The sequence below is a fragment of the Cynocephalus volans genome, chromosome 5, assembly GCF_027409185.1.
Source record: "Cynocephalus volans isolate mCynVol1 chromosome 5, mCynVol1.pri, whole genome shotgun sequence".
NCBI lineage: Eukaryota > Metazoa > Chordata > Mammalia > Dermoptera > Cynocephalidae > Cynocephalus > Cynocephalus volans.
In genome coordinates this window covers 148,545,258-148,556,060 of record NC_084464.1, presented here as the reverse complement: position 1 = coordinate 148,556,060, position 10,803 = coordinate 148,545,258, and positions in this window count along the sequence as shown.

Below are 10,803 nucleotides of genomic sequence, written 5' to 3'. Positions count from 1 at the left end.
AGATTTCTTCCCCTGGAACATTCTAACTCACCCTTTCAAGACCACCCAGCCATCATGTTCTCCACAAGGCCTCCTCTGCTTCCTCATGCAGAGTCAGGTACTTCCTCTTCGATGGGGCTTTTTCACCTATTGCTGTAGTCCAGCAATTCTCAATGGGAGCTGATTTTCCCTGGAGGGGGGGAATACTTGATAATATCTGGGGACATTTTCAGTTGTCACAGTCAGGGGAAGGAGGTATGCTACTGGTAGACCAGGGATGCTACTGAACATCCTGCAAAGCACAGCCCCACAGCATGAAATTATCCAGCTCCGAACGTCAATAGGACCGAGGTTGAGAACACTTGCTTTAGGCTAACATTTACTATGTGGCTCTGACTATTTCTCTACAACCATGTCTCTGCTCACTCAGGGGCAGACACTTCATTCAACTGGTGATTATACTCGTATTCTCAGACCCGTGCATGGTGTGAAATAACACTTACAAAACATGAAATGTACTTAACAGAGTTTTATTGCCTCGATCCCTGCAGTTGTTGAAGATAACTCAGGTGGAACTCAGAGGAAGTGACACATAGACTTTATTTAATAAACTAGTTGTTTTTTATTTTTTTATTTTTATTTTTTTGTCTTTTCCGTGACCGGCACTCAGCCAGTGAGTGCACCAGCCATTCCTATATAGGATCCGAACCCGCGGCGGGAGCGTCGCCACGCTCCCAGCGCTACACTCTCCCGAGTGCGCCACGGGCTCGGCCCAATAAACTAGTTGTTTTTTAAAATGCACAGTAGTTTTCAATTAGATTACTGGGCTAAATCAATAACAACCACAATTAGGTTATTGGCTAATCCAATAAAAATAATAACTTCTTCCCCACTTGCTTCTCTGTGTGCACCGTGGGAGCAGATATTTATGGCATATAGAAAAGATAAAGGATCAGTATGAAGAATATGTAAAGCTTAAAACAAATCACAAAGAAAAAAGACTACACAGTAGGAAGATGGGCAATGTAGGGAAAAAAGAGGAAAATTGCAGGGCCAATAAGCATATGAAGGGATCCTAAAGTTTACTGGTAATCAGGGAAATGAAAGTTAAAATAGCCATGATATACCATTTCTCACTCATCAGATTGGCAAAAAGCTAAATGTCTCACAATTCCAGATGTTGGCAGGATATGGAGAAATGGGAATTCATACCCACACTGGTGGAAGAGTCAAGGGAGAGTAGCTGAGCAGTATCTTTCCAAATCTACGCACATCCATGTCAACATGGCAAACAACTACGCTCTGTTTTAGCTCATGGCCACAACAAAATACTGCACATTGTGTTCACTGCTGCTATAGACAGAACGAGGCAGCCAAGCCAGGGGTCCCGAACTGGGTCCATCGATGGGCTCCATGCCAATGTTATCTAGCTGTGCCTTTGTCCCCTCCTCCACGGTGAGGGTCATACCCACACGTTTACCACTGTCTCAGCACCTCCAGGCCACTTCCTGAAAGCACAGACCTCAGTCTCACCGCAAGGACCAGAGTGGGCAGAAATAGCCTCGGGGCAGATCCAATGCCAATTTTAAACAGGGCAGAAGAGAGGAGTGTGCCAGGCTTGCTGTGCCACCCTTTTCTCAGTACTCTAATACCATTTAGAGATGTGTAGGCATGTGCCCAATTACCACTGCAAGAGGGAAAGCTGCTGCCTTCTCTTAAGTTCCTCGCAGGCAATGCCTAGTTTTGGGTCAGTGATATTGTAACTAAAATTGTTACCTCTGGCAGACCTTATTTCTTGTTTAAGTGGACAATAAATGGCCTAAACAGAGGTTTAATTCTTTTGGCTTCCCAGAGTTACGGCAGTTAAATCATTTTAGTGGTCCTGGAATCAAAATGATGTTTCTCTAATCAGATACTGTATAAAGGAACCACATAGTGGCTCTTTTCTTAATAGAGACAACTGATTGATGATTTTTCTGGTCTGAATAATGTCTCCAGGATTGAAGACACAATTTTGGGGGCCTCCACCAAATATTTGTCTGATAGTTGAGCAGATTCCAACATCTTTTTTGAGGAACAGTTGAGTCCCGCCCGCCATGATCCCTGCCCTCTGCAGAGGAGCTTTTCACTTGGGGTTGAACACAAGTCAGGATTCTTAAATTCCATTGCCCAGATTCCTCTTTTATTAAGTGCACAGCATGGTGGCACTTGGCAATCCCCTCAGAGAGTTTCTTCTTTGATTGGTGGCTATCCCATACCTTAAAAAATAGTGGCTAAGTCATCTAGTGTTTGAAAGAGATCATTTAAGGAACCTAGTAGCAATATTTGTCTCTAAGTTCTCTTGCTTTATTCAGTTAGACAATGAGAGAAGTTGGACAACTTTAGCTCATTTCCCCATAGAAACACCTTCCCTGAATTGAGGTATAAGTTTATATCCTCAGCCTTTACTGGGGCTGCCAGGGAAGAGTGGGTATTTGAAGACCACCCTGGCATCTTCTGTAGACCTTGAGCCGAGGATATTGTCTGATTGGTTACTTAACATTAGGATTTAGATTTCTCCTAAAATTTAATACCAGGAAAATATTTATTTCTCTTGAAAACTCTGTGTGGTCTCTTAGGGATTTGGGAGCTTGGAGGCAAGTGTGGTTGTACAGAGCCTTATGGCCCTGGGTTTCAGTCCTGACCCAACCACTTGTTGAGTGAACTTGGGCAGTTCAGTTACTCTTTCTCAACCCCAATGATTTCATCTCAAAATGGGAATAATGATTTCTGCCGTGGAGCTATTGTGGGGATTAGGACACTTTGTTGTAAACACATTGTTGGTGCTAAATAAACGGTAGTTGTTGTTAGCAGATCCATCGTGCTGGGCAACTCAAAGCTGGAATTAGTGGCGCAATGCAGTGACTATTTTAATGTAGCTTTCTAGTGCAGCATTCTTTTTTCTTCTAATGATTTCTTATGGCACTTTAAATTTTTATTTCAGCTATCCCATTCTCTCTGTGTTTTAATACTCTCTGTTTCAAATCTTCTTTGGGAGACAGATGGGGAATAAATAGAGCAACACGTGCTAGTTACCTCGTGCCGCTCTTATTCCCACAGCGCCAACTCCCAGGTTCTAAACCCAGCCTGCCCGGCTGGCTGACTGTGGATCCTTGGGCAAGTCACTGTCAGACATTATTGTTACTTGGGAGGTGGGCGCTGTGTGGTTTGGTTGTATCTTTTCCTTTTATTCTGACCCCTGATGGGCATCCCAAATTCAGGCACCAAACACAGAGTTCCAGTTCTGCACCTGCTGAGGCTATAGAAAGGTGTGTCCAGGTATTTCGGCTTAGCTATGAGAACCAGTTGCCCTCAGGGGCGCCCAGGAGCAGATGCTCTTCTCAGTGGGAGGCAGGAGTGGGCACTTGGATCCTCCTGCTGTTTCCCTCCCGGAGACTCCCCCAGCTTTCCTGTGCAGCCAGCCTGCTGCTGCCCTCATGGAGAGGGCATTTTGCATGTGGTTGTTGAACTTTGATTTGGTGACTCATGCTGAGGCGCAAGCTTCAAGTGCCCCTCCCCCATGTGACTGCTTTCTTCCTTTCCTTCTTTTTTTAAAAACCCCAAGCACAACTATATTTGCAGTGGAACGTGACTGTGGTGTGCACAAAGTGAACTGTTGGCATGAAGTGGCTCCTCGTGGCCACGTGGCCCAGACCGGCTGCCCTCCCCTGACTCCAGGGACACCTGGCTGGCCTGGCCTCTTGCTGGCAGGAGTGTGTGGTGCGAAGGCTGCAGGCAGCTGGGCCAGCGTCTATTGTGAAGACCAGAGGACACACCTGGAGGTGAGTGTCTGTCCCCTGGCCAGCAGACAGTGTGGCAAACACCCTGCAGGCTTCAGTCTGGGGGTGGGAGGAGGAGCAGGTTAGAGAGCAGTCCTTGGGTGAGTATTATCCTGAACAATCTGATTTCTCATACCTCAAATTCTTTTAAGTGCTCATTAGCAAAATTGTATTTAATTTCCAGACGGCCTTTATGGGGGACAGATTCACAGAGGAAGCTCTTCTGTTTAAGTAAAACCTCCCATTGTGGCCTTTGCAGTTATTTTAATGTTATGAAATCAGAAGGAGTAGAACTCTCAGGCACATTTTAACCCTGTCTCTGTGCTCATGAAAACATCTTCTAGACTAGATATTGATTTGTTGGTGTCTAATTTCCTGGCTTAATGCAGATCAGGGACTTTTGGCAATGGCCACAAACACCATATCTTCTAGTGAGTCGCTCTGTGGGCTTCAAGAGGCTGATGAGGAAATTGAAATGTCTTAATCTGATTGCAGCTAACACAGTTTTGGCTAGTTCCCTGTAGCAATTAGAAACCTCAGCTGTGCCCCCCAAGATTATGAACTCTTCTCCCAGGCCAGATGATGCCAACCCTGCAGTGCCACTACCCGACACGTGAATAAGTTGGGATGTGGAATACAGTAGAGTTGCTCTGGGATATGGGTCAGGGCTGCAAATACTTGTGTGCACCCCTTAGTAACCCATGGCAGTGCAGAAGAGCAGGCGGCCAGTGTGAGGAGAAAACGAAAGACCAGCCCAGTCCACCTGTGTTCAAAGCTGCATTATTCATAGAAGCCACGAGATGGAAACAACTCGAGTGCTCATCAATGGACGAATAGATAAACACAGTGGTATATACACAGTGGAATGTTATTTATCCTCAAAAAGGAAGGAAATTCTGATACATCCTACAACATGGATGAAACTTGAAGACATCATGCTAAGTGAAATAAGCCAGTCACAAAAAGACAAATACTGTGTGTTTTCACCATATGAAGTACTTAGAGTAGTGAAAGTCATAGAGAGAAAGTAGAATGGTGGGTGCCAGGGGCTGGGAGGAGGGAGGGTGGGGAGTTAGTGTTTCATGGGTACAGAGTTTCAGTTTTGCAGCATGAAAAGAGTTCTGGAGACAGATGCACAATATGCGAACGTACTTAATACCACTGAACTACATTTAATGGTTAAAATGGTAAATTTTATGTTATGTATATTTTACCACAATTTTAAAAAATTATAAATTCCTTTTTAAGAAAAAAAAAAAAAAAAGTCAGGCAAAACAAGCAAGTCCCATGGGCTGAAGTCTTTGCCTCTCTGTGACTTCCTCAAAATCTAAGTGACAGCTCCACCGAGGGCCTCAGATCTGAGCTGAACCAGAAAACTTCTGCTTGGGCTCTGTTGAGAAGCTGGGGGCGGGACGACTTTCTCCTCATTATGGTGGCTGACTTCTGGCCACAGTAATGTTGTGGAGCTAACTTCTGTGGAGCTGGCAGAGGTGACCAGAAATGGACTAGGGAGTAGGGGCAAGATGTTGAATGTGCAAGGTGTTGAATTTTGGGATGCCACTGGGTGGCACCTGAGCAGCTCTGGTAGCACCTTCTGGCCTGGGCGATGGCGGCAATTGCCACCCGTGAGGATCTGGTCTCTCCTATTTACTAGCTATGGGACCCTGGCTAAGTCACCAAAGCCTCTCTTTTCTTCAGTTTCCTTATCTGCAACGTCATTAATGAGGTAGCGCTTTCCACCTCCCAGGGGCACTGGGGTTTCCACGGATAATACAGGAGGGAGCCGCTTACAACTATGAAGTCCTGGACGTGTGGGAGCTCCTGATTCTCTATGTTTCTTATTCCCTCCTTTGCTCTTCTTTCAGATTCCCTTTCATTCTTTTCCTCAGGGACTTTTCCATTCAGAGGCTACAGACCTAGGGGCCCTCACCTGGGTGATGCTGGAAGAAACAGCTCTGATCTGATTCCCACTGTCCCACCGGGGCGGTTCCCCTCCCCCACTCCACCTCCCCTCCCTTCAGGCTGTTTTGTCAGGCCACCTCTAACTTTGGATTCTGCCCAGACACATCCCCCGGGTCGCGTTGCGATGTCAACCATCATGAGACCTCATGAGGTGACTTTGAAGATCTGAAGTGTTACAGTCATCTGCACTGTTTGTCACTTCCAGTCAACATGGAGGAAGAAAAGGGAAATGAACCGTTCCTACTTTCAGGTCTTAAAAATAGGAAGCAGCAGCACTGGCTGTCCCTGTCACATCTAAGGGGAGGGTTGTGCCCGAAGGCCCGGGGTCTCCTGAGAACAGCACCCTCCCAGCGCCGCTTTCTCCTTTACTTAGATGTTTTAAAAGGAAATGAAGTTGACATTAAAATCTCAAGGGGGAAAATAAGCCTCTGAAGTAGATGAAATCTTTCTGTTAATTTTGTGTCAAAACAGCTTCTTGCCCCAGGGCGCTGCACCTCCAGGGCTCTGTGGGGAGCTGCAGCTTTGGACGGGCCGCCCTCCCTGCCCCGCGCCGGGTAAGAGACCCAGGTCTGTTCATCTAGAAATGTTCACGTTTCTGTCACACCCAGATCACAAAGTTACAAAGGAAACCCGGACTCTCCTCGAAGCTCTTCCTTTGTGTCACCTGACCGAGTCGTATTTTGGTTTTTCCACTTCTGCAATAACAAGATGCTGCCTCTGTCCTGAACACAACTCAAAGAGACATTATTTTTGGCACCTACTGATCATCGGTCTCTGCCATTTACTAGCTAGATAACCTTTGCTGTGTACCACAGTGAGCCTCAGTTTCCTCACCTGTGAGAAGGGAAGACTTGTATCTACCCCGTCTTCCCACCAGGGAAAATGGAAAGTTCCTGCAAGAGTCTCACATGAAAGTGACATGGAAGTGATGACCATGTGATTATGAACTTTCATCTTCCTGTTACCTGTTTTTGTCTCTCTTCTCTCTTCCTTTCACCTAAAATAAGAGCTGCAGAGCCTGCATATGCAGGGAGGGGTGGCAGTGCAGCGTGGATGGGGCCATTAGGACCGGAAAGGTTTCGTGGGGGACGTGAGAGTGGGGTGAGCCTGGTGGAGGGGCAGGTGTTCTGAGCAGAGGGAAGAGCCCGAGTAAAGGCCTTTCAGGGTCATCGAGCTGGTCTGCCAGGCTGGGTGAGTGTCCTCTTCCTCCATGGAGTTTGGACACCAGCTGGACCCCAGCCCGAGGGGACAGCCATCGTGAGAGAGAAGGACTGGTCACTAGTCAGAGAGAAGGGGAGAAGCACATGGCCGAGAGACTGCAGTGTGGATGAGGCCCGATTGCGAGGCCTTCCCTCTGCCCAAGAGTTTCGATGTTGACTCTGCACGGAATGGAGGGGACACGGAGGTTCTGGGGGGACACGGAAGCCTTTGATCAGTGACTGACACGATTGGAAGTGTTATCGGGTGGGGTGCATGAGCAGGCTGCAGGTGGGGAGCCTGGATGCGGTCCCTTCTCCGACTCAGAGAAGCCAGCTCTCCCTTCACTGCTGGCTCTGCGGGAGGCTCTCTGGCCTTTCTTTCCCCTAAGGGAAGTCAGTCCGTCCTTACCTGTAGTTTGAAAGCACGTTTTTCTAATTGAAAGTGTTGTGCTGATCTTTATGATTTATGACTTGTTTATATATATTTTTTAGTTTGTTTTCCTGAGTAGATTGTGAACATGTTGAAATTGGATTGTGGATTACTTTGTTTTATAGAGCTGGGACCCAGCCCAGTGCTGGTGCCAAGCAGGTGATCAGGAATGTTCCACGAAGGTGAATGACTGGGGCAGTGTGGTGTGAGTGTAAAGGGCGGGGTGGCCGTGGGGGGTGTCCAGGAAGGGGAATTAATGACCACTTGGATGTAGAAATGAGGCAAAGAGGGGAGTCAAAGGCGACTTTGAGACTTCTTCCTTGGGCCTCTGAGGGATGCCACTCAATGAGATTCGGAACCCAAGGGAAAAATATTTGAGAAGGGATGAAAACTCCAGCTCTGGGCACTTGTTAAAGAAAAATCTATTAAACGCTCAGATATACGAGGGACCATGCCATGTGATTCTGAGGTGATTAGGTCAGAATACCTGAGCGATCCTCAGTCTCTTGAGAAATAGCCACATGACAATTCGGTGTGTCACAACAGGTGTGAGCACAGTGCTGTGGTGGATGAGACAACCAAGCCACTCATTCTGCCTGTCGAGTCAGGGATGACCACTCGGAGTGACAAATGTGCTGAATCTTGAAGTTTGCCAAGCCAGAAGGAGCATTCCAGGTATGTAGAGAGGAAAGCACATGCAGAAATACAGTGATGAGAATATTCTAGAATGCTTAGGGAGCAGGGGGAGATTGGGCATGGCTCTAGAGAAAGAGCTGGTGGGCCATGGGTGCGGGTGGGGTGGGGGACAGGGCCAGAGCTGTGTTGTGACACAGCTTGCCTGCTCAGGAATTTGGTGTCTTGTGGTCAACAGGGGGTCAGAGGGTATTTCTAAGCAGGCAGGTGACATGGTCAGACTCATTTTAGAAATAAAGCACTGGTCTCAAGTTAGCTACAGGCCAGATGGGCTTGAGGAAGGAGACCCCTTGGGCAGTTATTGCGATGATTAGATACTGAGCAGAGACGGACTGAGGCATGGGTAGGGCAGGTGCACAGCAGGCAGGGGGTTTGAGAGCGGCCAGACTTAGGGAGGGAGAGACACTGGGCTTTCAGTACTGGGGCCCTGGGAGGATGGTGACATATCTACAGGCCACCTACATGGAACCATCGATGTGGAAATACCTGTTGGAACAGCTGTGGATTTAAGAAACTGTTTGGTGTCAGAACCCTTTTACACTCTTAAAAATTATTAAGGACCCCAAAGAGCTTTTGTTTATGTGGTATTATCTATCTGTTGGTATGTACCTTTTTAGAAACTAAAACTAAGAACTTTTAAAAAAATCCATTTATTTTAGAACAGTAAACCAACCAAATGAACATAAAGAACATGTTTATGAAAAATAACTATTTTCCAAAACAAAAATATTAGTAAGAAGATTGGCACTGATTTAAATGTTGGTTTTTTTTTTTAAAAGATGACCAGTAAGAGGATCCCAACCCTTGACCTGGTGTTGTCAGCACCACGCTCTCCCAAGTGAGCCAACCGGCCATCCCTATATAGGGATCTGAACCCGTGGCCTTGGTGTTATCAGCACCACACTCTCCCAAGTAAGCCACAGGCCCGCCCTCGATTTACATTTTTGCAAATCTCTTTACTGTCTGGTTTCATAGAAGAGAGCTGGATTCTCATATCTACTTCTGCATTCAAACTGTTGCAATATCACATGACATGTACCTGCTGAAATATTCAATTGTACACTTGTGAGAAGATGAGTGTGGTGAAATAAACAAATGACTTCTTAGCCTATAATTAGCATTATGAAAATAGTTTTTACCTTGCAGACTCCCTGAAAAAGTCGTGGGGTACACCAAGTTTTCCTGGACCATACTTTGAGAATCACTGAAGTAGACACTTAGCAAATGTCTGTTGAAAGGTAGTGTTCTGAGTTCCCATAGCACTTTATCTACATGTTGTGCATGACATTTATCTCACAGATTTAAAGCTGTGTGTGCCTGGCGTTCAGTAGGAAGTCTGACCAGACGTGCAGTTGTGGGCCTGTTGGAATACAGGGGCTGGTAGAGGGCTTGGGCAGGACCCCAACACTGAAGGACTGGCAAAGACTAAGGAAAGGGCTGCAAAGACTTAGGAGGAGAATCAGGCCAAGTTGCACAACCTGGGGAGAGAATTTCAAAAAGGGGTCAGTCCAGGGCTGGCCCGTGGCTCACTCGGGAGAGTGTGGTGCTGACAACACCAAGCCAAGGGTTGAAATCCCCTTACCGGTCATCTTTAAAAAAAGGGGGGGGGCAGTCCATACTTTCTTGACTTAAAATAAGTCAGAGAGTGGTCTACAGTACCAAAAAATGGCAGAGAGGTTGTATAAGGTGAAGACTGAAGATACTGTTGGGTTTGGTAGTTAGGAGGGGACTGGTGACCTTGGGGGCAGTTACAGCAGAGGTGCCCACTGTTGGTGGGCCAAGGTGGAGTGGGAGGTTATTGAGCAGGGGCTGGAGCCGAGACTGCTTTGTCCAGGAGGAGGGTTGTAAGCTGCCCTTCACCTGCTGGACCTGGCACTGTGAGTTCTGTTCCAGCCCCTGCTCTGCAGAGAGAGGCCCTGCAAGAGAACAGGAACCAGTGGAGAGGTGTGAATGCTGCATACTCAAATAGGACACTAGGAACTGGAAGTAAAGAACCTGCAGTACTAGAAGAGGATGGGGTAGAAAGGGAGATGTGCAAGAATGGTCACTGAGTGTGAATTGTAACAGTGAAAAATGGAAGACAGCCTAAATTTCCATAGTTTGACATGTTAAACCCTGGAGAACACCATTCATTCATTCTTCATTCAACAAATGTGCACTGAGATTCACCTGTGCCAGACGCTGTGCTAAATGCTGCAGAACAGGTAAACTGGCATGGGAGGATGTCCAAAATACATTTTTAATAAGAAAAGCAAGTTGCTGAGTACTACATGTAGTATGACACCATTTATGTAAAAACAAAACAACGCTAAAATAACTTATGTGTGTATCTGTTCGATATACAAATAAATGTAGAGAGAAAGTGCTGGAGAGATGCAAACAAATACAGATGCTCCTTGCCTTACAATGGGGTTATGTCCTGATAAACACAAGGTAAATTGAAAACATTGTTAAGTCTAAAATACACCTAACCTACAGAGCATCGCAGCTTAGTGCAGCCTACCTTAAACATGCTTAGAACACTGCATTAGCCTACGGTTGGGCAAAATCATCTAAAACAAAGCCTATTTTATAGTTAATGTTGAGTATCTCATGTAATTTACTGAGTACTCTACTGAAAGTGAAAAACAATGGTTGTATGGGTGCTCAAAATATGGTTTCTACTGAATGCGTATTGCTTTGGCATCATCGTAAAGCTGAAAAATCGTAAGTTGAACCATCA